Source organism: Apodemus sylvaticus, chromosome 11 (genome assembly GCF_947179515.1).
Source record: "Apodemus sylvaticus chromosome 11, mApoSyl1.1, whole genome shotgun sequence".
Taxonomy (NCBI): Eukaryota; Metazoa; Chordata; class Mammalia; order Rodentia; family Muridae; genus Apodemus; species Apodemus sylvaticus.
In genome coordinates, this window is record NC_067482.1 from 19,922,669 (window position 1) to 19,927,534 (window position 4,866).

A 4,866-nucleotide genomic window follows, 5' to 3' on the forward strand; every position below is an offset into this window, starting at 1 on the left:
AGAAAAACTGATTTTGAATTCAGTAAAAAAAAAGAAAGAAAGAAAGAAAGAAAGAAAGAAAGAAAGAAAGAAAGAAAGAAAGAAAGAAAGAAAAATCATTGATTATTATACCAGGATATACTTGGTGGTCAGGGATTGTTTACTCTATTGAAACCCAGACACCATGAATTTATGAGGCCTGGCCTGTAGCTATTGTTACATAGTCTATAAAAATTGAGTATAAACAGAGACATCAGGAAATCTAAAGGGCTCTTCTGTTGTTATAGCTACAATTACTGCTTTCAGGCTTCAGTCTAAACATGAGTGGGAGCAAGAGCAAGGAAGTTAGTGGGGTCACATTCAGTGATTCTGGGCTCTCTGACCCATACTGCTTCATAGTGCTATGTATATCACACACACACACACACACACATACACACACACACACACACACACACACACATACACACACACACACATACACACACACACACACATACACACACATACACACACATACACACACACATATATATGTATATATATAAATTATATGTAATATATAAAACAATACATATTTTTCTGGACATAGCATCAAGGTAAACATAAGACATCTCAATAGTAGGACTTTTTAACACTTTTTACTGCCAGTTCATCTTTAATTTACTTGGTAGTTTTATGACCGCCTGTGCCATCTAATTAACTTTTTTCAAAAAAGAAAACCAAACTGAACAACAACCATTAAAACCAAAACCTCTTACTATGGCACCGTTTTAGAGTTGAGATTCTCCTGGAAGAAACAGACTCCCAGCATCTCCTAGGGATGGTTGAGATATGAATATTCTTCAAACAACTGAATTTCTGAGCTAATCCCATGCCTCTGAGAAAGCTCCTGGTTACATTGTCAAAAATCCCTCTTCTAACCAGGTCATTGCTGAAGGCAGATGTCACAACACTAGCAAACAGAGAATGCAGAATTTACTTTGGTAGGCAATTCCCAAAGTCAAAGAATATATTTTTAGTCCCCTCAGTAATTCATCTGTCCAACTGCATAGTTTTATTTAAATTTACAAAAACCACCCCTCAGTGTGTTCACGTGGAGCTTCTAACCTGGAGGCACTACAGTTTCCTTCAGCATTTGCAGCATCAGAAATGTTTCCTCACCTGAGCAGGCAGTACAACACGCCTGAGGCCAGGTGGTCATCTTCTGTGAGATTCTTTTAGGTCTCAGAGAAATAAATATTTTTCTACTTTAAAAATAAAAATTCTTTATAGTATGACAGATGTCAAAAACATATTTATTATTAGCACATATATCCATACACATTTAAACCTAGAAGCCAGAACTGCAAAGAACCGGCTTCAAAAATACAAAGAATTTTGTACTCAAAACTGAGCATCTGATTACTGGGAGATGGAGTTAAACATCTAATTTGACAAGCCTGAGATTTAATGCCACCACCTAGCCAGCCACAGAATAGGAAACCTCAGGTGGCCTCCTTTACACAAGCGCATAAAGCACCAGACATATTATTGAATATGCAATACAGACACGTGGTGAATCACAGAAGTGGGAAGAAAGGCTCCAGGTGATGTGCACTGTTCAAAACTCTCTTCATATGACTACATCAGGACATTAGTACACAGTGCTAAGTCATTTTGCAATCCTTACCATTTGCTGTCTGAGATTCTTTCCTGGTCCCACCAAATAGTTTTTAACAGGTTATTCTGTCTGCAAAAGGGGCAGAGTCATATATTGTATCATTCTGTGGTTCACAGCTGACACAAAGTGTGCTAAACATTTCTCTTAGTTAAGCAAGCAAGATCGCAAGTGGTCCCATGAAGCAAGAAACTGAAAGATGGTTATGAACCTGCATTGCTCTCTCTGAGGCTACCAGCAATTCACCTACATTTTCAGAAACTATAGATACTTTAGTGGGACAAATTTCTTGACTTTTTTACTTATTTCCTCCTTTTAACCACCGAGCTATTTCTCCAGCCTATTCAATTTTTTAATGACTAAAAGTATAAAGTCCTCAGACCTTTACGGAATCCTTTGACATAAACACTAGACTCCTTCAGAAGCAAAATCAATTAAACATGCTTAATTTTGTACCCATTTCTTCTCCCTAAGCTCCACAGGCCCTCCATGTAGAATACAGAATATAGCAGCATTGAAGTTACACAGGGGTCTCTCTAGAAGCTTCAGGTTAAAGAACAGGTGTTAGCCAACAAGATGACAGACATACACACATGGGAACCATAAAGGAAAAGAAAGGGGACTCCTGGCTCCTAATGCTAACAACCATGTTGATCTACCATAAAATTCAAAGCAAGAGATTCCAAGATTCAGAATAGGAGAAATATGAGTGTCTATGAGAAGGTTAAGGACACATTAGCCTGAGCAGAAGAAGTTACTACAGTATGAGCCATCCCCCCAGTTCCCACTCCTGCAAAGATTCTTTCAATCAGTTAATGTGTGGCCATTTGCAAGTTTCTAACTAGGAGCTTTATGCTCCACAACTACCACCCCCTACGTTGTTTCCCATTTCCTTATATTTTAGGCATCTTATAGACTTTCTACATCTTTTTCTAATGACCCAGCTCCCTGTAATAATGGTGCATCTCCTGTTTTTCTTTTTTAGTATATTTTCCAGAGGAAGGATGCTTTCCTTTAGATAAACATTTCTAATATAATTGCTAACACAGTAGTTTTCAAGTTCTTCCTCATGTTTATCAGCATGGCCCCAAACTCATTGACATTAGGATGTGAGTGAGAGTTTCCATGGCCATCCTACCACCTTCCTCACTGTTTGAAATTTTATGGTTAGTGAGAACTAAGACAGAAGTGGGTCATAGCCTGAAAACAATTCTAACCTATCCTTGGTTTATACTAATATATTTGAGAAAATTCAACAAATTAAAGGATCAGTGAGTAGATGAATTACCTATCTCCTGGGCACACATTGCTACAGCTTCTACCTCACCCACTGAGTAAATATCTTGAAGTTCACAGCCTCTCTTGATAGGTGTACAATGTGCCTAATCTTATAAAAGTGGACTGTCATGGCAATGATATAGCAGTCTTTCTAATGGAGCATGCTTGTCCATCATCAAAGGACCAACACCCATTACAGCTTGAGACTGCTGACTTCTCTATGCATGGGGAAACTTGTCTCGGAGTGGATCCTTTCCATAAACTTCTACTAGGTCACAGCGAAAAGAAGCATTTAAAGGATAACAGTTGCCAAGACAGGCTTGTCAATTACAATGAATCCATTAACTTCAGGCTTGCTTCCAACTAGATTGAAAGGTCTATCCCCCTCCCCCACTGAGGCAAAATACTGTATATAATTTTGTTTTTCTTCTTAACATTTGTCAGCCTAATACATTGCATGTTTACCTTTTTCTAAGTACAGCTACTCTACATTCCATACATGGAATTTGCAGGCAAATGGATGGAACTAGAAATTATCATCCTGAGTGAGGTAACCCAGTCACCAAAGAACACACGTGGTATCTACTCACTGATAAGTGGATATTAGGCAAAAAGCTCAGAAAACCCACAATACAACTCACAGACCCTATGAAGCTCAAGGAGAAGGAATACCAAAGCATGGGTGCTTCAGTCCTACTTAGAAGGGGGAACAAAATAAATCACTGGAGGTAGAGGGAGGGAGGGACATGGGAGGCAGAGGTGGGGGGAAAGGGGTCAGAATCAGGGGTGGGAGGAGATGGGGGAGAAGTGCAGAGGGTCAGGAAATTGAATGGAGGTGTGTAACAGTGGGCGATGGGGAACTGGTGTAGCCACTAGAAAGTCCTAGATGCCAGGAAAGCAATAGGCTCCCAGAACCCAATGAAGATGACATTAGAGGTTAGACATGGCCCCTGGTTGAGGTATGGGGCTGCCCACCAATCTCAAAAATGTTAACCCAGCATCGCTCCTGTCCAAAGGAAATGAAGTGACAAAGAGTGGAGCAGAGACTGAAGGAAAGGCCATCCAGAGACTACCCCATTTGCAGACACCAAACCCAGACACTATGGCTGATACCAAGAAGTGCATGCTGACAGGAGTCTGATATAGGTGTTTCTTGAGAGGTTCTGCCAGAGCCTACAGATGCAGATGCTCTCAGCCAACCATTGGACTGAGCATGGGGACCCAATGGAGGAGTTAGGGGAAGAACTGAAGGAGCGAAAAGGGGTTTCCAACCCCATAGGAAGAACAACAATATCAACCACCCCCCCCCCAGAGCTCCCAGGGACTAAACCACCAACGAAAGAGTACACATGGAGGGACCCATGGCTCCAGGTACATGAGTAGCAGAGGATGGCCTTATTAGGCATCATTTGAAGGGAAGGGCCTTTGTCCTGGGAAGGCTTGATGCCACAGTGTAGGGGAATGTTAGGGAGGTCAAGAGGGAGTAAGTGGGTGGGAGAGCACCCTCATAGAATCAGGGGTAAGGGGAGATGGGAAAGGGAGTGTGTGGAGGATACAAGGAAGGAGGATAACACTTGAAATGTAAATAAATAAAATAACCAATAAAAATAACAGTTCTAAGTCCCAATGTGACGGTAAGTAGCCAAGACACTAGGATAGCTAACTGGGATACTAGACTGTATTCTCACTGTTGTAGTCTTACTTTCATTCCATGATAATGACTGTAAGCCAGGAGAGCTACTTTCTAAGAGAGCACTGATTAGGAGGAAGTTGAATTTGGATGTACTAACCAGAGACTGCAGCAACAAATAGAAATAAAATCTAAAAATCAGAAACAATGTGCTATTTACCTGTCCTGGATCGATGCGCATGGAAGAACTATAGGAAGTTGGCAAGCAAGCGGCTGGACACTCAGTCAGATCCCAGAATGATCCCAAAATGAGGGCCTT